The 24539-nt window shown below is 38.0% G+C and overlaps 1 non-coding gene across 1 annotated transcript; it reads left to right on the forward strand.

Moving 5' to 3' along the window:
• Positions 1 to 1137: 1137 nt before the first annotated feature.
• On the forward strand, positions 1138 to 1245 carry LOC112725387 (small nucleolar RNA R71). Its single transcript, XR_003164498.1, has one exon. It is a non-coding gene; the product is annotated as a small nucleolar RNA R71 (small nucleolar RNA).
• The last annotated feature ends 23294 nt before the right edge of the window (positions 1246 to 24539 follow it).

The raw sequence follows: 24539 nt of genomic DNA on the forward strand, positions 1-24539 counted from the left end.
AGGTATTACGAACTTTCCAGGATCCTGTTTCTTCTGAGGCAATGTCAGTTGATCCAGATCACTTAGTTCATTGGTGAACAAGGGAGGTTCATCTTCCCAAGTCTCAATACTAAATAATTTGGCATTCAGCTTCATGATTGCACCAAGAAACTTGGCAGCTTGCTCTTCAGTAACATCCTCATTCTCTTCAAAAGAGGAATACTCATCAGAGCTCATGAAGGGCATAAGGAGGTTCAATGGAATCTCTATGGTCTCTAGATGAGTCTCAGATTCCTTTGGTTCCTCAGAGGGAAGCTCCTTATTGATCACTGGACGTCCCAGGAGGTCTTCCTCACTGGGATTCACGTCCTCTACTTCCTCTCCAGGTTCGGCCATGGTAGTTATGTCAATGGCCTTGCACTCTCCTTTTGGATTTTCTTCTGTATTGCTTGGGAGAGTACTAGGAGGAATTTCAGTGATCCTTTTACTCAGCTAGCCCATTTGTGCTTCCAAATTTCTAATGGAGGATCTTGTTTCATTCATGAAACTCACAGTGGCCTTAGATAGATCAGAGACTAAGTTTGCTAGATTAGAAGTATTTTGTTCAGAGTTCTCTGTCAGTTGCTGAGTGGATGATGGAAAAGGTTTACTATTGTTAAACCTGTATCTTCCACCATTATTAAAGCCTTGTTGAGGCTTTTGTTGATCCTTCCATGAGAGATTTGGATGATTTCTCCATGATGGATTATAGGTGTTTCCATAAGGTTCACCTAAGTAATTCACCTCTGCTATTGCAGGGTTCTTAGGATCATAAGCTTCTTCTTCAGAAGATGCCTCTTGAGTACTGTTGGATGCAGCTTGCATTCCATTCAGACTCTGAGAAATCATATTGACTTGCTGAGTCAATATTTTGTTTTGAGCCAATATGGCATTCAGAGTATCAATTTCAAGAACTCCCTTCTTCATAGGCGTCCCATTATTCACAGGATTCCTCTCAGAAGTGTACATGAACTGGTTATTAGCAACCATGTCAATGAGTTCTTGAGCTTCTGCAGGCGTTTTCTTTAAGTGAATGGATCCACCTGCAGAAGTATCCAATGACATCTTTGATAGCTCAGATAAACCATCATAGAATATATCCAGGATGGTCCATTCTGAAAGCATGTCAGAAGGACACTTTTTGGTCAGCTGCTTGTATCTTTCCCAAGCTTCATAGAGGGATTCACCTTCTTTCTGTCTGAAGGTTTGAACATCCACTCTAAGCTTGCTCAGCTTTTGAGGAGGAAAGAACTTGGCTAAGAAAGCCGTGACCAGCTTCTAAGAGTTCAGGCTGTCTTTGGGTTGAGAGTCCAACCACACTCTAGCTCTGTCTCTTACAGCAAAAGGGAAAAGCATGAGCCTGTAGACTTCAGGATCTACTCCATTAGTCTTAACAGTATCACATATCTGCAAGAATTCAGTTAAGAACTGAAAAGGATCTTCAGATGGAAGTCCATGAAACTTGCAGTTCTGCTGCATCAGAGAAACTAGCTGAGGTTTCAGCTCAAAGTTGTTTGCTCCAATGGCAGGAATGGAGATGCTTCTTCCATGTAAATTGGAATTAGGTGCAGTAAAGTCACCAAGCATTCTCCTTGCATTATTATTATTTTCGGCTGCCATCTCCTCTTCCTGTTCGAAAATTTCTGAAAGATTCTCTCTGGATTGTTGTAATTTAGCTTCTCTTAGTTTCCTCTTCAGAGTCCTTTCAGGTTCTGGATCTGCTTCAACAAGAATATTCTTGTTCTTGCTCCTGCTCATATGACAAAGAAGAGAGCACAGAAAAAATAATAATAATAATAATAATAATAATAGGGATTCTTTATACCACAGTATAGAAGTCCCTGTGTGAGTGGAAGAAAGGAAGGGGACAAAGAATGTAATGTAAAGAAAGAAACACAAGGGTGAGGAGAGTAGAGATGTGAGGTAAGGAGATGTTAGTAGATGAATAAATAAATAGAATAAGATGAGAGAGGGAAAATTTCGAAAATAATTTAAAAAAAAAGAGTTAGTGATTTTCGAAAATAGTTTTTGAAAAAGGTTAGAAATTTTCGAAAATAAAAAAATCAAAATTAAAATAATTAGTTAATTAAAAAGAATTTTTGAAAAAGAGGGAAGATATTTTCGAAAATTAGAGAGAGAGAGAGAGAGAGTTAGTTAGGTAGTTTTGAAAAAGATAAGAGACAAACAAAAAGTTAGTTGAAACAAATTTGAAAATCAATTTTGAAAAGATAAGAAGATAAGAAGTTAGAAAAGATATTTTAAAATCAAACTTTGAAAAAGATAAGATAAGAAGATATTTTTGAAAAGATATGATTGAAATTAGTTTTGAAAAAGATTTGATTTTAAAAATCACAATTAATGACTTGATTCACAAGAAATCACAAGATATGATCCTAGAACTCAAAGTTTGAATTTTTCTTAACAAGTAACAAACTTGAAATTTTTGAATCAAAACATTAATTGATGATGTTATTTTCGAAAATAACTAAGAAAAATGAAAAAGATTTGATTTTTGAAAAAGATTTTGAAAAAGATAAGATTTTTAAATTGAAAATTTGATTTGACTCATAAAAACAACCAGATTTTAAAATTTTTTTTAAAAAAAAAAGACAAATCTAATTTTCGAAATTTTAAGAGAGAAAAAGGGAAAGATATTTTTTTGATTTTTGAATTTTTAATGATGAGAGAGAAAAAAACATGAAAATGATGCAATGCATGAAAATTTTGGATCAAAGTATGTGATGAATGCAAGAACACTATGAATGTCAAGATGAACACCAAGAACACTTTTGAATGTCAAGATGAACATCAAGAACATGTTTTTGAAAAATTTTTAATGCAAAGAAAACATGCAAGACACCAAACTTAGAAATCTTTCATGTTTAGACTCTATGGATGCAAAAATGCACATGTAAAACAAGAAAAGATGCAAAACAAGAAAACATCAAGATCAAACAAGAAGACTTACCAAGAACAACTTGAAGATCATGAAGAACACCATGAATGCATGAATTTTCGAAAAATGCAAAGAATTTTTAGAAAAAATGCAATTGACACCAAACTTGAAATTTGACTCAAGACTCAAATAAGAAACACAAAATATTTTTGATTTTTTTGATTTTATGATTTTTTTTTTTTTGTATTTTCTTTTAATTTTTTCGAAAATCATTTTGAAAAAGAAAAATAAGGATTCCAAAATTTTTAATATGAATTCCAGGAATCTTCAACTCTTAGTCTAAAGCTCCAATCTGAGGGTTAGGCATGGCTTAACAGCCAGCCAAGCTCTAGCATGTAAATTACATCCATTGAGGTGATTAGTTGAAGACCAATCCCAAAGCAGTTTGGGTATGGCTTTACAGCCAGATAGGATTCAACATGTTTCATGAAACACTAGAATTCATTCTTAAAAATTCTGAAGAAAAATATATTTTTGAAAACATTTTTTTTTTCGAAAACAAAGGAGAAATTTTTGAAAGATTTTTGAAAATTTTTTGAAAATAAAACAAAAAGAAAATTACCTAATCTGAGCAACAAGATGAACCGTCAGTTGTCCAAACTCGAACAATCCCCGGCAACGGCGCCAAAAACTTGGTGCACGAAATTCTGATCTCTGGTAATGGCTCCAAAAACTTGGTGCTCTAATCTCAATTCATAATTTGTCACAACTTCGATACAACTAACCAGCAAGTGCACTGGGTCGTCCAAGTAATAAACCTTACGTGAGTAAGGGTCGATCCCACGGAGATTGATGGTATGAAGCAAGCTATGGTCACCTTGTAAATCTCAGTCAGGCGGATAATAATTGATTATAGAGTTTTCGAAAATAATACTAATTAAACAGAAAATAGGGATAGAAACACTTATGTAATTCATTGGTGAGAATTTCAGATAAGCGTGTAGAGATGCTTTCGTTCCTCTGAATCTCTGCTTTCCCGCTGTCTTCATCCAATCAGTCTTACTCCTTTCCATGGCTGGCTTTATGCAAGGGCATCACCGTTGTCAATGGTTACATCCCCTCCTCTTGTGAAAATGGTCCAAATGCTCTGTTACAGCACGGCTAATCATCTCAGGTTCCCGATCATGCTGGATTAGGATTCACCCTCCTTTTGCGTCTGTCACTACGCCCAGCAATCGCGAGTTTGAAGCTCGTCACAGTCATTCAATCCCTGAATCCTACTCGGAATACCACAGACAAGGTTTAGACTTTCCAGATTCTCATGAATGCCGCCATCAATCTAGCTTACACCACGAAGATTCTGATTAAGAGATCTAAGAGATACTCATTCAATCGAAGGCAGAACGGAAGTGGTTGTCAGGCACGCGTTCATAGGGAATGATGATGATTGTCACGTTCATCACATTCATGTTGAAGTGCGAATGAATATCTTAGAAGCGGAATAAGTTGAATTGAATAGAAAACAGTAGTACTTTGCATTAATCTTTGAGGAACAGCAGAGCTCCACACCTTAATCTATGGAGTGCAGAAACTCTACCGTATGAAAATACATAAGTGATAATGGTCCAGGCATGGCCGAATGGCCAGCCCCCATGAAAGTCTAAGATAGCATAAAACTGATCAAAGATGTCTAATACAATAGTAAAAAGTCCTATTTATACTAAACTAGTTACTAGGGTTTACAGAAGTAAGTAATTGATGCATAAATCCACTTCCGGGGCCCACTTGGTGTGTGCTTGGGCTGAGCTTGAAGTCTACACGTGGAGAGGTCATTCTTGGAGTTGAACGCCAGTTTTTGTGCCATTTTGGGCGTTGAACTCCACTTTGCAACTTGTTTCTGGCGCTGGACGCCAGAATTGGGCAGAGAGCTGGCGTTGAACGCCAGTTTGCGTCATCTAAACTTGGGCAAAGTATGGACTATTGTATATTGCTGGAAAGCCCTGGATGTCTACTTTTCAACGTAATTAGAAGCGCGCCATTTTGAGTTCTGTAGCTCCAGAAAATCCACTTTGAGTGCAGGGAGGTCAGAATTCAACAGCATCAGCAGTCCTTCTTCAACCTCTGAATCTGATTTTTGCTCAAGTCCCTCAATTTCAGCCAGAAAATACCTGAAATCACAGAAAAACACACAAACTCATAGTAAAGTCCAGAAATGTGAATTTAACATAAAAACTAATGAAAACATCCCTAAAAGTAACCAGATTCTACTAAAAACATACTAAAAACAATGCCAAAAAGCGTATAAATTATCCGCTCATCACTTGTCATAGGAGGAACCTTGCGTGCATGAAGAAGAAGACAGGGGGAAGGCAGAGATTCAGAAGACAAAGCATCTCCAAAACTCCAACATATTCTCCATTACTGTATAACAAGTATTTATTTCATGCTCTTTTATTTTTCGCAATTCAAACTGATAATCATAGTTAATCTCCTGACTAAGAATTACAAGGTAACCATAGATTGCTTCAAGCCAACAATCTCCGTGGGATTCGACCCTTACTCACGTAAGGTATTACTTGGACGACCCAGTGCACTTACTGGTTAGTTGTGCGGAGTTGTGAAAAGTGTGAATCACAATTTTGTGCACCACCACGTCACCCAACAATTTGGCAAAAAGAGTTTTGAACAGAGAGTTGCGTGAACGCGAGGCTGCACTCGCGCCAATCGCACAAATCAGGTCACGCGATCGCGTGACCCATGCGTCTGCGTCACCTGACCTTATCGCGCACCACGCGACCACGTCACCCACGCGTCCGCGTCGACTGCGCCGCATAACTTATCCAGCTCAGCGCCAAATATCATATCTTTTCTTCCCCCAAATTCTAATTTTCTTTTCCATTCTTATTTCTTTCTTCTTTTCTTCTTCCTTCTTTACTTTCATTCTCTTTTACTTAATTGCATACTTTCATTCATTGCATTTTAATTTTGTGCATATTTTAATTTTCTTTTCTAAATTAATTATTTTTTCTTTGGTGTTAAAAATTTTCTTATTCAACTGTTGCATCTTTTCTTGAATTTACTTTGGTGCTTAGTAACTTATTTTACAATGTGGAATGATGTTAATTATCTGCCAATGCCAATATTTTATAATACTTACACTCCATTTGCATTGACATGAGCTTGTATTAATACTTCCATTACCCACACTCCTCCCCTTTGTTGCAAATTTTGCACCACTGGTATGCCATGGCTTCTATTATTTTCTTACGTACATGTTGAAGCTTCAATGTAAATGAGACCCTTTTCATTTGGCATTAACCCACCCATACTTCATTTATTTTCTTATCTTTATTCCTGGGTTACTCTTCTTTCCTTTTTCTTTCAGGATGGCCACCCGGAAGGGAACCGGAAGACGTTTACATGGGGAGACAGACAAGTCCATCAGCACAATCCTTGGAGAAAAGCATCAGTTGGAGAGACCCGTCCACTTGTACATCTTAGCATGCACCGAGGACGGTGCAATCTTTAAGTGTGGGGAGGTCGATACCGATCTCTATGGGTCAGCTATTTTCTTCTTTCCAACACCATTGTTTTATTTTCTTTATTAGTTCATTGTTGCATTGCATAATAGATTGCATGTGTAGTTGATTGTTTGCATTTAGTTACTACTTAGTTGAAAAATAATAAGTTTCTTTTTAAGACCCTATTTTTTAAAAAAATTAAAATTTTCTATATGTAAAACTTGTTTGAAGTTGTATTTGGAACATGGTTTTTGAGCCAAAGAACACAACCTGTGAGATTTTGAGCTTATTTACATGGTTACATTATTTAACCATAAATATTTTATTCTTGTGTGTTTTCTTTCCTATGATTGTGATCTTTACTTTGTTTCAGTCTATATGTCCAATATTTAGTGTATTTACATGCTTGCATATGATTGAGGCCATTACTTGTTTTAAGCTCACTTATCTCAAATTAGCCTACCTTTTACATCACCTTTGTTAGCCCCTTGAGCTTTTAATCCCCTCTTGTTCTATAACCACATCACTAACCTTAAGCAGAAAAACAAATTAATTATCCCAAATTGAATCTTTGGTTAGCTTAAGTTAGAGATTGTGCATCAACTAAGTGTGGGAAAATTGTGGGAACATGGGTTAATAAGAGAATGTATCATGTTTTTAATTTATTTGAATTTTGGGAATTTGGGAACCTACTCATGTAATACCAGAAAAAATTAAAATCCATGTGCATTGATAAGTTATGTTTGCTTTTATAAAAAAAAGAGAAAAAAAAGAAAAAAAATAATTCAATAAATAAATAAGGGGACAAATTTATCCCAATGCTAAGTTAATAAAAAGATCAATGAACATGTGATAAAAGTAAAGAAATATAAAAAATTTGGTACGGGAATCATACAAAAGTGGGAATTTTGGGTAGCTAGGCATGAATTAGAATTATATAGAGTATATGTATGTTAGGCGAAAGTTTAGGTTAATTAAAGATTCAATTTATAGCTCACTTAGCCATATATATACCCTCACCCTTACCTTAGCCCCATTACAACCTTGAAAAGACCTCATGATGTTTGCATTGGTACATTAAATTTTTGTTGATTGGTTAAATGAAGAACAAAGTTTAGAAAGCATGACTAGATGAGAGTAGAGTGATTAACCCTAGACACTTGAGAGTTAGAGTGATATACACTACCAGTGAGGGTTCAGTGCTTAATTCTATGTTCCCTACTTTCATGAGCTATCTTCTTATAAGTTTACTTGCTTTTTATTGTATGATTTGAATTAGTAAAATCTGATTTATGTTTGTCTTGAAGAGCTTATTTACTTTTAACCAAGTAGGTAGAAACATTTTGCATGTAGTTGCATTCATACAGATAGGTTGCATTTCATACATTCTATCATTCCTCTTCACTTCTTTATAGCTTCTCTTGAGCTTAGCATGAGGACATGCTAGTGTTTAAGTGTGGGGAGGTTGATAAACCACTATTTTATGGTTTATCTTGTGCTCAATTGAGTGAATTTTATCAACTCTTTACCCACTTATTCATACTATTTGCATGAGTTTACATTCTCCTTCCTAATTTTGTGCTATGATTGAAAACATGCTTCTTTGACCTTATATTTCCTAATATTAATCCTCTATTATTACCATTAGATGCCTTGATATTTGTGTTAAGTGTTTTCAGAGATTATAGGGTAGGAATGGCTCAGAGGATGGAAAGGAAGCATGCAAAAGTAGAAGGAATACAAGAAGTTGGAGAAATTGCTAAGCTGTCCAGCCTGACCTCTTCGCACTCAAATGGCTATAACTTTAGCTACAGAGATCCAAATGATACGGTTCTAGTTGCGTTGGAAAGCTAATGTTCGGGGCTTCGATTTGATATATAATTGGCCATAGCTTCCCCGAAGTTAGGTGACGCAAATGCGTGAATGACGCGCCCGCGTCGCATCTGCGAACTTCAATCCGCGCGGACGCATGGACGACGCCTCCGCGTCACTTTCTCGCGACCTGAACGTAACAGAAATCGTAGGGGGCAATTTCTGGGCTGTTTTTGACCAAGTTTTCAGCCCAGAACACACAGATTAGCGGCTATAAAGAGGGGGAATGCATCCATTCATAAACACGCTTTCACATTTATAATTTTAGTTTTAGATGTAGTTTTTAGAGAGAGAGGTTCTCTCCTCTCTCTTAGGATTTAGTTTTAGGATTTAGGATTATTTCTTCTTTATCATAGGTTTAATGTTCCTTTAATTTATTTTTCTACTTTTATTTTATTATTTTAATTGATATTTATCTTTCCAATTTAGCTTATGCTACATTCATGTTATGATTTTCTTAATTAATATTATTTGAGGTATTTCAGTTTATGATTATTTTATTCTATTTATGAATGCTTTTAATTTAATTTAGAACTTTTCCTTTTGGCTTTGGTTGAGTCATTGGAGACACTTGAGTTATCAAACTCATTGTTGATTGAAAATTGGAATTCTTCAAGAATTAATTCGGGTTCCAATAACTCTAACTTTTCCCAAGGAAAGACTAGGACTTGAGGAATCAAAATTAATTCATCCACTTAACTTACCTTCATAGTTAGATGTTAACAAAGTGGGAGAAAAATCTAATTCTCATTACAATTGATAAGGATAGCCAGGATAGGACTTCCAGTTTTCATACCTTGCCAAGAGTCTATTTTATAGTTATTTATTTTATCATTCAACATACTGCTTCCTTACTTTTAAAACCCCCAATTTACAAGACTCATAACCAATAATAAGAACATACCTCCCTGCAATTCCTTGAGAAGACGACCCGAGGTTTAAATACTCGGTTATCAATTTTAAAAGGGGTTTGTTACTTGTGACAACCAAAACGTTTGTAAGAAAGGTTGATTTCTTGGTTTAGTAACTATACTTGCAACGAGAGTTTACTATAACCTCTAAACCATCAATCTTCAGTTCTTCATGGTTCCCAGAATTTAGTTGCAGACCACTTGAGTCGCCTTGAGCACATTAAGGATGACTCCACTCTTATCAATGATGCTTTCCCATTTGATAGCTTGCACGCAATATCTGAAGTAGTTCCTTGGTATGCACCCATAGCTAATTATTTAGTCAGTCATACCTTCCCTCCCAATTTTACTAAGCATCAAAGGGACAGGCTGAAAAGCGAGTCCAAATATTATATATGGGATGACCCATATTTATGGAGGTATAGTGCTGACCAGATAATTAGAAGGTGTGTGCCTCAATCAGAATTCCAGTCCATTTTAGAGGCCTGCCACTCTTCTGAGAGTGGAGGACATTTTGGCCCTCAAAGAATAGCTGGAAAAATGTTAGACTGTAGATTATGGTGGCCTACTCTTTTTAAGGATGCTACTGCCTTCTGTAAATCTTGTTCCCCATGCCAAAGGTTTGGAAATATATCCAAGAGGGATGAGATGCCCCAACAGCTTATGCTTTTCTATGAAATTTTTTTATGTTTGGGGCATTGACTTCATGGGTCCATTCCCAAACTCTAGTGGTTTCTTATATATATTGTTAGCTGTAGATTATGTTTCTAAATGGGTGGAAGTAATTCCTACCCGTACTGATGATGCTAACACTGTTGTCTCTTTTGTTAGAAACCATATTATTTGTCGCTTTGGATCACCACGAGCAATCGTGAGTGATCAAGGCACTCACTTTTGTAACAGGAGATTAACAGGACTACTGAAGAAGCATGGGATTGTTCATAAGGTAGCGACAGCTTACCATCCTCAGACCAATGGACAAGCAGAGGTGTCTAACAAGGAGATAAAGCGCATTCTAGAGAAGATAGTCAAGCCTCATAGGAAGGACTGGAGCACCAGGCTTGTTGATGCGCTCTGGGCTTATCGGACAGCGTACAAGACACCCATTAGGATGAGTCCCTTCCGCTTAGTGTACGGAAAGGCTTATCACCTTCCAGTGGAGGTGGAACACAAGGCTTTCTGGGCTGTAAGGGAATGCAACATGGGATTAGAGAAAGCTGGTGCTGAAAGGAAGTTGCAACTAGTAGAACTGGAGACCCTTCGACTCGAAGCTTATGACAACTCCAGACTATATAAAGAGAAGGTGAAGGCTGTGCATGACAAGCATATCAAGAGAAGAGAGTTCAGACCTGGGGAGCTGGTTCTCCTTTACAACTCAAGGCTGAGACTCATGCCAGGAAAGCTGAGATCCAGATGGGAAGGCCCCTACAGAGTAGAAAAGGCAGAGCCTTACGGAGTCTTCTATCTGAGTCATCCTTCAAGTTCCAAATTCATCAAGGTCAATGGACATCGATTAAAGCTATATCATGGTGAGAAGATGAAGGAAAATAAAGAGATAGAGGTCTTCCTCTTGGAGGACCCACCAACAGAAGCAGATTCAGCTTGTGGACCGTCCAACTTAAGGACGTAAAAGCAAAGTGCTAGGTGGGAGACAACCCACCATGGTATGATCATTTTTTTCTTATTCTTAGTCTATTTTATTTTAATTTTCACAGTAGTCGTTCATAATTTATGCATATTCATATGCATGCTGCATTTTGCATTTTGCATAAAAAAAAGAGCACACGACGCGCAAGCGTCGCTAACGCGTACGCGTCATATGTGTATGCGTGAAAAATAAAAATTGAACAGAGAGTTGGGCAGGAGTGGTGCTGGTGGCGTGCCTTGCGTACAAGCAAGTCCACATGTACGCATCTCTCATGCGTACGCGTCGCTTGTGTTTTCACCAGTCCACGCGTACGCGTCCCTCACGCGTACGCGTGACCCTGCAAATTGGCGTATAGAGTGTATAGTCAGAGAGTTATGATGGTGTGGAGCTAGAATTGTGCTAGCAGCACAAGCCCCATCACGCGTACACGTCCCTGACGCGTGCACGTCATTTTCCCAAAAGGGCCATCCACGTGCGCGCGTGCCTGATTCGCACGCGTCGTATGCCATTTTTGCCCCACGCCCAGAGCGAACAGAGAGTTGTGCGTACGCGTCGATGCCTTCGCGCGATTTGCACAATCTAAGGCACGCGTACGCGTGCCCGACACTTACGCGTCGCTTGGAAATCGCGCAACCCACGCGTACGTGTGATGCACGCATACGCATCGTATGCAACGCACAATTAAACCACCTCAGCGCCTGATTTCAAATCATCCACCCCCCAATCCTAATTCTTTTCAATCCTAATTATTTCTTCTCTCTTCTTTCTTTCTTCTTCCTTATTCTTTACTCATACCTATTACTTTCTTCTTTCCTTCTTCATCCTCTTCATCAGGTTTCTTTTCTTCTCCCCCTTTTCCTCTTTTATTATTCCATTCTTTTATGTTTCTTTCTTCTTTATTTTTCTTAGTTTCATTATCCATGGTTTCTTTTTATTTTCTTTTTCTTGCATTCTTATGTTGGTATTGGAATTTTATTTGGGTATTACCTTACTATAGTAAAGCTTGTGGATATTATGAGGAGTGATTTGACAATTGATATTTTAATTTAGCTCTCATATACATTTGGATTATATTATTTTCATTCCTACTTTAACTTGCTCACCAAGTGTTTGTGAAAAAGCCTATGGCATCTTGAACTCTATTTTATTTTACTCTTTTTACTTGAATACATCTTTTTCACAATATTTGTACTCCACATGTATTTGGGATTATTATTCATAATTGTCATCATTACACATGCTCTTTAATTTGGCACATTTACTACTTGATGCTTGAGCTATGCTTCTCATGCCTGTTTCTACATGCCATAAACACTCCTGAATCTATTTAATTATGAATTGCCTTCTTGTTCTTCATTGATGTCTTACCTACATATTGTAGCTACCATGTATTTGAGCTAACATCTTTCCTTTGGCATTCATGCACTTGGAATTTTCTCCCTTCCGGTTTTTTTAGTTATCTATATTTCACACTCTTCCTTTTTCTTCTTCCTTAGGCATGGGTACCAAGAAAGGAAAAGAGAAGGCCACTGACAAGGCACCAGCAAGGAGAGGAACCCAGAGAACACTGGCAAAAGCACTTCCATCTACCAGTGTGAAGCCACCAACAAAGCGGGTGAAGAGGATCATTAAGGTTGATGAATCAGAGAAAGCCTTTCCCACACGGAACTCCAGACGATTTGCTAACTAACCGATATTGCGAACAGATGTTTCCCATCCTAGCTGAGAGGAACTACAACAATGAGCATCTACTCATTGTTCCAACACACTTTGTTGATTTTGTGGAGCCCCGAATTGAGAAGAGACAGTGGGGATTTTTGAGGAGACAGCCACGAGAGGCCAACTTATCATGGGTAGTTGAATTCTACTCAAACTTCTACTCGCCTACTCTGCAGACTGTCTTCGTCCGTTAGTAGCAGGTCCCTATTTTTGAGAGTGCCATACAGAGAGCACTAGACCTTCCACCTAGTCCATGGGGTTGGAATGCATATCAAGAGGCATCTCGTAAGCGCCAGATGTATCAATTCGACTAGGGTAGCGTCCTTGGAGTTATAGCCCAACCTGGCAGTACCTGGATCTACAGGCAGCATCGTTCAAAACCCAAGAGCATCTCAGCCCAGTCACTCACCCTGGAGGCTCGCATGTGGGCACAGATTATGTCCTACTATGTCTTTCCAGCACTCACAAGTAACCCCTCAACCTGCCCCGACACATCCGGCAAGCCATGGGACATGTACAGATAGAGGGTAACCTGCCTTTTCCCGCCTTGGTCTCAGATTTAGTCTCAGCAGCAGGTGTGTCCTCTCGGGCAGGCGACACGAAGGTCATGATCCCTAGGGCCGACCGGTATGTCCCGAATGGAAGTACATCAGGCCGTCAGTTTCCTCTGTGAGCCGGCCTGCAGGTCCTTCTTTGGATACTCCTCCTTCTTCTACTCCACCACCATCCACATTATAAGCACCATCCATCCATCAGATGTTCCTTCAGATCCTTGAGAGGTTCGACCAGCAAGACTGGCGAATGGAGCAAATGGAGCACCGTAACAAGTGCAGATACAACTATCTGAAGGAACTCATAGCTAGTACTCACCCACCTCCAGAACAGAAGGACACCCCAGACTCCCATTTATCTAGTAGCACAGGCAGCCAAGGTGAACCAGACACTGGAGGCGACGCTTCCAGCCCTCCCTTGCTCCTTACTGATGGCACGGAGGACTGTGCCAAGCTTTAAGTGTAGGGAGGTCAGTCCTTGACTTCTGGAGGTAACTTTTCTCTCTTAACACCAGCATTTGACTTTTTCCTTTGATAGATAGGATAGATTGCATGTTAATAATTGTTTGCATGTATGTTTTACTTGGTTAAAGTAATGAGTTTCTTTTCAAGACCCTTTTTCTAGCATTTCACTAATTTAAATTGAAAATTTGTGTTAAACTTGTTTGAAAATTGTAACCTGGAACATGAATTATAGCTAAGAACACACAACCTGTGAGATTTGAGCTTAATTACATGGTTACACTATTTAACCATAATATTTTATTCTTGTGTGTTTTCTTCTCTATGATTGTAATCTATATTTTGTTTCATTCTATATGTCCATTGTTTAGTGTATTTACATGCTTGCATATGATTGAGGCCATCATTTGTTATTAGCTCACTTATCCCAAATAGCCTACCCTTTCAATCACCTTTGTTAGCCACCTTGAGCCTTTTAATCCCCATTTGTTCTATATATTACCACATCACTAGCCTTAAGCGGAAAAATAATTAATTACCTCAACTGAATCTTTGGTTAGCTTAAGTTAGAGATTGTGTATTAATTAAGTGTGGGGAACTGTGGGAACTTGGGTTGATGAAAGTGTGCTGTGTTTTGTTGACAACAGTATTGGGAATTTGGGTACCTACTCATGTGAGACCAGAAAAATTAAAAATCCATGTGCATTGATATGTTATGTTTACTTTTATATTTTTAATAAAAAAACCAAAAATATTTAAATAATTAAGTATATAGATAATTAAGGGGACAAAATTACCCCAATACTAAGTTTAATAAAAGATCAATGCACATGTGGTGAAACTAAAGAAATATTTGGTACATGAGTATGTGATGTAAAAGTGGGAATTATGGGTAGCTAGGCATGATTAGAATTACATAGAGTGTGTGCGTATGTTAGGTGAAAGCTTAGGTTAATCAAAGATTCATATTTGAGCTCACTTGGCCATACATATATCCTCACCCTTACCTTAGCCCCATTACAACTTTGGAAAGACCTCATGATGTTTGCATTGGTATACTAAATTTTTGTTGATTGGTTAGATGAAGAACAAAGTTTTAGAAAGCATGATTAGGGAAGAGTAGAGTGAATTAACCCTAGACACTTGAGCGATTAAGAGTGCATATACACTACCAGTGAGGGTTCAATGCTTGATTCTATGTTCCCTGCTTTCATGAGCTACTTTCTCACAAGTTTACTTGTCTTTTATTGCATGATTTGAATTAGTGGAATCTGATTTATGTTTGTCTTGAAGAGCTTATTTACTTTTGACTAAGTAAGACAGAATCATCTCAGCATATAGTTGCATTCATAGGTTGCATCGCATGAGTCTTACTTTCTCCCATTTATTCTTTATATCTCCTTGAGCTTAGCATGAGGACATGCTAATGTTTAAGTGTGGGGAGATTGATAAACCACTATTTTATGGTTTATCTTGTGCTCAATGGAGTGATTTTTATCAAGTCTTTGCACAATTATTCATACAATTGCATGATTTTATAATTCCTTTCCAATCTTAATCTATGGTTAAAAACTTGCTTCCTAAACCTTTAAATTGTGTATTTTTAATTCCCTTTTATACCATTCGATACCGTGATCTGTGTGTTAAGTGTTTTCAGGCTTTATAGGGCAGGAATGGCTTAAAGGATGGAGAGAAAGCTTGCAAAAATAGAAGGAGCACAAGAAATAAAGGAGATGACTAACAAGGAATGACGCGCACGCATGGCTCACGCGTGTGCGTGAATCGGAGTTCGCACGGCGACGCGTGCGCGTGCCTGACGCGTACGCGTGAGACGCGAAGTTGACCAGCGACGCGTACGCGTGACGTGCGCTATCTGCAGAAATCACAGAAAATGTTGGGGGCGATTTTGGGCCGAGTTTGGACCCAATTTTTGTCCCAAAAACATAGACTAGAGCCAGGAGACGAGCAGAGACTCAACACACATTCTCATTCGCATAGTTTTTAGATTTGAGACTGGAATCTTAGAGAGGGAACTCACTTTTCCTCTAGGTTTCCTTCACATTCATAGTTCTAGTTTTTTTATGCTTTTGATGCTTTTGCTTTGGATATTGAGAAGAGTCACTACCTCTGTTGAAGTTTCACTATTCTAGTTTGTTTTCTATTCCTTTATTCTTTTGATTACCTATTAACCCTGTTCAGACAAGTATGTTTATGATTTTGGGATTTATTAATGCAAAGAACTACTTTTACCTTTAATTAATTTCCAGTTATTATTTTATTTAATTCATCATGTCTTCTTATTCCTTTATGAAAATTACATTTATGTCAATAGAGTAGACTCCCAACTTGACTTGGAGGTTGATTAAAAGGAGACCCTTGAGTTGGAATACTCAAGTGATTAGTTCAATTGGAAGTTGTTGGCTGACTCTCTATTTACTAACGCTAATCCTTCCCAAGGGAGAGGATTAGGACTTGCGATAACAGTTAGCTCAATCACTTGACTTTCCTTTATTTAGTAAGGGTTAACTAAGTGAAAATAACAACCTCTTGATACTACACTTGGAAAAATCCAACAAGGATAGAACTTCCAATTAATCTTTCCCCCGGTCAAGGCTTTTACTTTGATTACATAAATTCTCTTGCTAATTTTCATTGCTTTAATTTACAATTATTTATTTTTCCGTTCTCCAACTCTTAAAATTTCTCGGAAAACTCCTGATTAATAAAATAGTACCCTTTTGTCAACTCGTTGGGAGACGACCTGGGATTCATACTCCCAGTATTTTATTCTAAATTTGTGATAACCCTTCTAAATTGATAAGTAGATTTTTGTCGATTAGGAACTGTACTCGCAACATTATTTCTATATTAATTTCTTAATCGGCTGATTTCCGCCCGCATCAAGAGACAGGAAGGAAGCTCCCAGTAAGGAGTGGGGATTTATTCCTCTATGACTATCTTCCTCTTTGAAAGGAGTTATCCGTCAAGCTAATGACATTAAAGAAGCGCTTGTTGGGAGGTAATCCAACCTTACTCAACCATGTTTATTTTCTTTCATTTTGTTTTTCTTTCAGTTGTTAGAGTCATGATCATATGCACTAGTCAAGAGACAAAATTCACAGCAGTGAAAACAAAACACTCTGGAAAGAGTGTTAAAGTTGAACCCCAGCCAAGGTATCCCTGCTGGACGTTCAACACCCCAAGAGAGGAGCATTGCTGGCATTGAACGCCAGCCAGGGAGCAGCCCCTGGGCGTTCAAACGCTAGTGCAGAGAAATAGGGAATCTAGATTCCCTAGCCTCTCAGGACCAAGAGGTACCATAGAAGCTCTACCTACCCCACCTTCTTCATCCCTATTGATCATATTTGCTCGAGGACGAGCAAAACTCTTAAGTTTGGTGTTGCAAAAGCTTTGCTTTGTGACTTCTACCACTCTTAAGTATAGAAGAAGAGGATGGAGCAAACTAGAGAGCATGCACATGAACCTGTGCAACCGCTTCAACAAAGACAAAGGAGTGACATAGAAGAGATCAAGCACTACATTGGATCCTCAAGGAGGAGCGCTAGCCACCATTCATTCAGGTAGACTCATTCTCTTTACACCCCTTTCCTATTATTTTTCTGTTTTTTGTCTGTTTATTTTCTGTTCTCTTGTTCTAGTTGCATGATCATTTACATTGATGTCTTTAAGTTGTAAAATGTTCCATATATCTCTCACCTTATTTAAATAAAAATTTTTATTGAAAAGAATTGAGAGATACATGAATTTTAAGTCTAAAATAAGATTAGTTTAATTAGTTTGATGTGGTGTCATCTGCTTTTATTTTCTCAATGTATGAAACAAACAATTCATATTTGAAGTTGAAATTTATGAATGTTGGCTCTTGAAAGAATAAGAAAAAAGAAAAAGTATTATTGGTGATCTGAAAAATCCATAAATTGATTCTTGAAGCAAGAAAAACAACAAAAAGAAAAAGAAAAAGCTTGCATGCGAAAAAAAAAGCAAGCAGAAAAACCAATAGCCCTTAAAACCAAAAGGCAAGGGTAAAACGGCCCAAGGCTTTGAGCATCAGTGGTTAGGAGGGCCCAAAGGAATAAAATCCTGGCCTAAGCGGCTCAACCAAGCTATCCCTAACCATGTGCTTGTAGCATGAAGGTGTCAAGTGAAAAGCTTGAGACTGAGCGGTTAAAGTCGTGGTCCAAAGTAAAAAGAGTGTGCTTAAGAACTCTAGATACCTCTATCTGGGGACTCTAGCAAAGCTGAGTCACAATCTGAAAAGGTTCACCTAGTTAAAGTGTATGTGGCATGAATGTATCCGATGGTAATACTGGAAAACAAAGTGCTTAGGGTCACAGCCAAGACTCTGAATCATCTGTGACTATGCATTATGATAGTTAGGCTGCTATTACTAGAGTAAAGAATAAGATCTACAATGGTAAAAGCCAACATATAAGAATGTAGAACAACATTGTAAGACAACTTATTGAGAGTTGTGTAATATCCATGGATTTTGTAAGGTTAGAAAAGAATTTGGCTAATCCTTTGACGAAGCCGCTTGCTAGGACGCTAGTAAGTGAAACATCGAGGGGATGAGACTTGTTCCTTTGAGTATAACTGTACGATTGATACCTAACTACTTTGATTAGATCTTCTATGAAGATGGTTCAATATGGTCAACGAAGTCATACAAGTTTTAAGGATATTGTTGCTTCTTTGTTTTCCACCATACATATGAGATGTTTGGCGATAAGTTCCTCCCTAGGGTGAATGACGGTACTAATGTAGTTATGGTGCTTTATTGTTTCTACCATTCATATGAGATGCTTGATGATGATGTTCATAGTCCCAAAATACAGGGGTGGAGATGTTACTGCAGCATACTCTTTATGGATAAGCACAAAACTGAGAGTGGAAATGAGGTCGTCTCCTATGAGTTTGGGCACTTAACTCTTTAGCTCTCATGTTAACAGGATGTGGCATATGGCCGTTAAAGCGCAAACCGCCAGGAGCAGCATTACCCAAAAAAATGTTTTGTGGACTTGTGGATCTACTCCAACCATAATCTCAGAAGTATAAGTTTCAAAGAGTTTACTCTACCACGCTTCTACAGGGCTGTCACCCACTCGAGCTAAGGTGAAGTTCAAATCCTTTTGGATACTCTACTAATGCAAAATATTCTCAACCTCCCTTAGTTCTTTTAGTTTTTCCTAAGTTAGAAACATGTGGGGGAGTGTTGTGTTTTTAAGATTGCGTTTCAAACTTAGTACCACATGAGACACTCTAATAAAAATAAAAGTTTTGAATTGATTTATGACCATTTTTAATCTTATTGAAAATATGACCGTTGTTAATTAAGAAGAAAAGCATTAAATTGAATTATTGCTAATTAAGAAGAAAATCATTGAATTATTTTATGACCATTGCATAAATTGAATTATATAAAAGGAGAAGCATCAGATACAATTATATATATATACCCCAAAACATTCTCACTCTTTTAATCTATAACTTGTACTCTCTCTCTCTCTCTCTTTCTCTCTCTCTCTCTCTCTCTCTCACAATCATGTTAGACCTTCTCAAATATTAGCAAGAGTTACTTGTAACATATTTTTCAATTAAGAAGAAAAACGAGGTTGTGCTATTCCAAGTGTTTCAAAAATATTGGTGTGGACTGTATTCTTGATGATCCATGTCTAATCTTAGAGGATTTTCGTCGAAGCCATTCCACCTATGGGTAGGGTGGTAATAAATTTTTAAGGACAGTGCCTAGCACGATTTGTGTAAACTCGTTCCAATATTCTTTTAATTTATTTATCTACAAAATTCTATTTATATTTAAAGTAGCTAAAATATTATTTTTGAATTCTAATTTCCAACAGATGGATCATTTGGCAGATCATTATCGGACTAGGAGAGATAAACAATAACATGTCATCATGCTAATCATAATCAAGGGAGAAGGGTAAAAGGACAACCAACTTATTCAATGCAACTACTTACATGCATGCAACTATGCTAAATGTTAACTACCTATATCTATAATATGGTTCCTATGGAGTTTGGCAAAAACAAACGATAGAATTCCAATCAATCCAAAATAAATCCTTAGGGCTAAGTCAAGAAAATATGGCAATATGATTGATAAACCCATATTTTATGATATGTATTGTGCTCAATTCAAGAGATTTATTCAATCCTTCACCCACTTATTCATGAAAATTGCATGGTTTTACTTTCCCTTCCTTATTATGTAATATATGTGAAATACATGTTTCCTATGCTTTAAAATTAATTATTTAATCACCCTTTATTACCTTTCGATGTCGTTATTTGTGTGTTGAGTAGTTCAGATCTCCTAAGGCAAGAATGACTTAAAGGATGGAAAGGAAACATACAAAAATGGAAAGAAATCACAAAATGGAGTTTTTGAAGAAACTGGCAGCGATGCGAATGCGTGACTGACGCGGACGCGCGCCTTAAGCAAAACACAGATGACGCGGACGCATGACCGAAGCGAACGCGTGATAAGGAAAACTCCAGATGACGCGACCGCGTGACCCACGCGGACGTGTGACAGACGCCACGCACCAGAAATTACAAAAAACGTCCCCAGCAATTTTTGAAGCCCTTTTTGGCCCAGATCCAAGTCCAGAAGGCACAGATTGGAGGTTATGAAGTGGAGGAATGCATCCATTCAAGGAGAGAGCTCCAATTATTCACTTTTCATAGTTTAGATGTAGTTTTTAAAGGGAGAGGTTTTCTCCTCTCTCTTAGGTTTTAGGATTAGGATTTCTTATTATTTCAATTTAGTATTCTAACTCCTTATCAGGTTCAATATTCCTTTACGTTATATATTTCCCTTTGCTTTCAGATATTCTAATGCTTTCCTTTAATTACTTTTGTTGTCAAATTGGCTTATGAACCATTCATGTTTAGATTTGATTTTCTATTTAATATAATTTGAGGTATTTCAGAATTATGATTGCTTTCCTTTATTTACATTAATAATTTGCAATTCCTTCCTTTTGGCTTTGGTTGATTAATTGGTAACACTTGAGTTGTCAAACTCAGCAGTGGTTGAAATGGGCAGATTCCTAATTAATCTAGATCGCACTAAAGCTAGTCGTCTCACAGGGATTGACTAGGACTTGAGGATCAATCTAATTAGTCCACTTGACTTAACTAAGTGGGATAAAAATCCAATTCTCATCACACCTGATAAGGATAACTAGGATAGAAATTCCAAACTCTCATACCTTGCCAAGAGTTTATTTTACAGTCATTTATTTATTTTATTTGTCATTTGAATTATTTGTTCCTTACTTTCAAAACCCCAATTTACAAAACTCATAACCAATAATAAGAACATACTTCCCTGCAGTTCCTTGAGAAGACGACCCGAGGTTTAAATACTTCGGTTATCAATTTATTTAGGGGTTTGTTACTTGTGACAACCAAAACGTTTGTAAGAAAGGAATTCTTGTCGGTCTAGAAGCTATACTTACAACGGGAACTTACTTGTGAAAATTCTAGATCGCGCGAGAGTTTCGTTCTTTTCAAAATGGCGTCGTTGCCGGGGAACTACAAACGTGTGCCTTATTATTGGTTATTGTAAATATTTTCTTTTACTTGTTTATTTGTTTTTGTTTTCTCCTTTTATTTCCATTAGCCACTATGAACTCTCACCCCTCTCGCTTTTAGTTTGGTTCTAATATTGTTGAAGGAAATGGAAGTTATAGCAGGAATATGCATCAAGGTCTAAGCAATCAAAGATGGATGGAGCCAAGAGGATTTGATCAACCTTTTAGGCAACAACACCCTCCAAGATATCATGGACAAAGACCATTATACAATGCAAACCAAGCTAATAGATATGGTGGACAGCCTTGTAACTACCAACAAGCCCCACGCTGTGCCTATAGACCATCCTCTCAACATAACTTTGAACCACCATGCTCACAAGCTCCTTTTCACCATTCACCACCGTATGATCCTTATTTACCCCAGTTCCAATCCAATTACTCCCAAAAACCACCACTTTCCTATGTACCATGTCCAAATTCACCACCTCGAGAATCACATGCTCACTTCAAGGAAACAGTAGATCAACTTCATGCAACCCTTCATCAGCTGGAGCAAGCAATACATCAATTATCTTCCAAACGTTTAAACCCTCAAGGAACTCCAATAGCTTTATGTGGAGAATCTAATGACAAACGTAGCATGAAGGAGACACTAGAAACCCCAGAGGGCAGTAATGAGCATAACTTTGTTCTGGAACAATTGGAGGAAGCTCAAATTGTCCAAGAAGAAGAAGCACTGATTGAAGATTTAGGAGATGCTGAACCTCCATGAGAACCCAGAGTAGCGAAGAATTCCATCAAGGACGTTACAATTGATGCTAAGGAGGATAGTGCACAAACCCCAAGGCAGGTATTTTATGAAGAACTAGACGGAATGACCCAAGACGCAAGTTTCCTTGATAATGATAATCTCAAGTCAAGTTCTCCTAGTAATGAACTTGCATCCACAAGTAAATTCTCTGAGATTGAAGAACCTTATCCAAGTGAATACGAAGAAGATGCGAAGGTAGATTTCTCTCAACCTCTAGCTTATGACTTGAGTGATGAGGAAGACATAGAAGACTTTGATCAGGACGATGTTGCATTTGAAGAATTCTGCAAGGAAGTGGAGAAATTCACAGAAGATCACAAGGGAGTAGAACTTACAGAACCACTAGAAACACCTATCCCAAGGCCATTACCACCCAATATAAGCTTCAAGTGGGTACAATCCTTAACCTTTAACTTTATTTTTCCACTTGAATATGGCTTGCTTGAAACAGATGGCCAGCTTAGAGCTCTCTGCGGCTTTAAGAGTAAGAGGAAAATGGCTCGTACTCAGAGCTGGTGCACAAGGTTCAATAAGGTTCCACGCTTCAATTCGAAATGCATGGATTGGCATCATATTCAATCGAATGGATCTCGGAAAACGTTTGGTCATCCTGGTGAAAATCTAATTTCTAAACCGCCCGGATGGAAAAATATAGATCAAGACGGAGGCAGATTTAATAGCAAAGTTTGGGATCCTGGAATCTATTCTGACATTTGTCACTCCGGGAGCCTGAGGACCTGTTTGAAGCTGCTCAAAAGCTTCACATGCCTAGTTTGGAATCCCGGAGGCTATTGGCATTCCAAAAATTTGTGGAGATTTATGGATGAATTTAAGCACAAGCTACCATAACAGGAAGCTCATCTAATGTCCAACTTAAGGACTTTAACCAAAAGTGCTAGGTGGGAGACAACCCACCATGGTATGATCGTTCCTGTTTTCATTTTATTTCATTTTGTTTATTTTTATATTGTTTTATTTTCATTAAACCTGGATAGTATTCGTAGGCATTTGCATTGGCATTACATACTGCATAACTGCATATTTGCATTAAAAAAAAAGGTGTGCGACGCAATCGCATCGCTAAAGCGTTCGCGTCAGTTGCGAGAACCACCTTCCACGCGTCTGCGTCATTCACGCGGCCGCGTGATCTGGAAATCGGTGTAAAAATCCAACGCCCAGAAATCTGGGCTGGAATCGTGCGGCTGTCGTGCATCTAGCACAAACGGCCCACGCGTTCGCGTCCCCGATGCGAATGCGTCACTTGCACAAAACCTATCTCACGCGAAAGCGTGAGCGACGCGTAGATTGCACAACACCCCAAAAAGAGACAGAGAGTTGCGCTGAAACGACGCTGGAATTGTGCGTTTAGCACAATTTCCAGCGACGCAGTCGCATGCCTCACGCGACCGCGTCATTCACCCTTTTACCCATTCCATGCGATCGCGTCACTCACGCGATCGCGTCAACCCTTTTTCCACCCTAGCCACGTGAAGAGAGAACTTTTGCGTGGTCTAGAATTCAGAATAAATTTCCGTTACAAGTATAGCTTCTAAACCAACAAAAGTCCTTTCTTACAAACGTTTTGGTTGTCACAAGTAACAAACCCCTTTAAAATTGATAACCGAGTATTTAAACCTCGGGTCTTCTTCTCAAGGAATTGCAGGGAGGTGTTCTTATTATTGGTTATGAGTCTTGTAAATTGGGGGTTTTGAAAGTAAGGAAGAAGTATGTTAAATGATAAGAAAAATAAAATAGTAATAATAAAATAAACTCTTGGCAAGGTATTAGAACTGAAAATCCTGTCCTTGTTATCCTTATCAGATGTGATGAGAATTGGATTCTAATCCCACTTAATTAAGTCAAGTGGACTAATAAGCTTGATCCTCAAGTCCTAGTCAATCCCTATGGGAGGACTAGCTTTAGAGAGATCTAGATCAAGTAGAATCTGCCAATTTCAACCACTGCTGAGTTTGACAACTCAAGTGTTACTAATTACCTAACCAAAGCCAAAAGGAGAGAGAGTCTACTCGAATGAAAATAATTTGGATAAATCGAAAGCATTCATGGCATAAATAAAACAATCTTATAACTGAAATACCTCAAATTATATTAAATAGAATATTCAAATCTAACATGAAAAAGTTCATAAATTAAATTGGAAAAATAAATAAAAGGAACATTGAACCTGTGATGAAGAAGAAATAATCCTAAATCCTAAAACTAAATCCTAAGAGAGAGAGGAGAGAACCTCTCTCTCTAAAAACTACATCTAAGATTATGAATTATGAGCTTATTCTTCTTCTGAATGGATTCCCCCACTTTATAGCCTCTAATCTGTGTTTTCTGGGCCGCAAACTGGGTCGAAAACAGCCCAGAAATTGCTGGAGAAGAAATCTGCCACGTTGATTTTTGCCACTGCGATGCATCCGCGTGGAGCATGCGTTCGCGTCACCTAGCGTCAGAACAACTGTGGCATATTATATATCAAATCGAATCCTCGGACGTTAGCTTTCCAACGCAATGGGAACCGCGTCATTTGGACCTCTG

This window comes from Arachis hypogaea, chromosome 11 (genome assembly GCF_003086295.3).
Source record: "Arachis hypogaea cultivar Tifrunner chromosome 11, arahy.Tifrunner.gnm2.J5K5, whole genome shotgun sequence".
NCBI classification, from domain to species: Eukaryota; Viridiplantae; Streptophyta; class Magnoliopsida; order Fabales; family Fabaceae; genus Arachis; species Arachis hypogaea.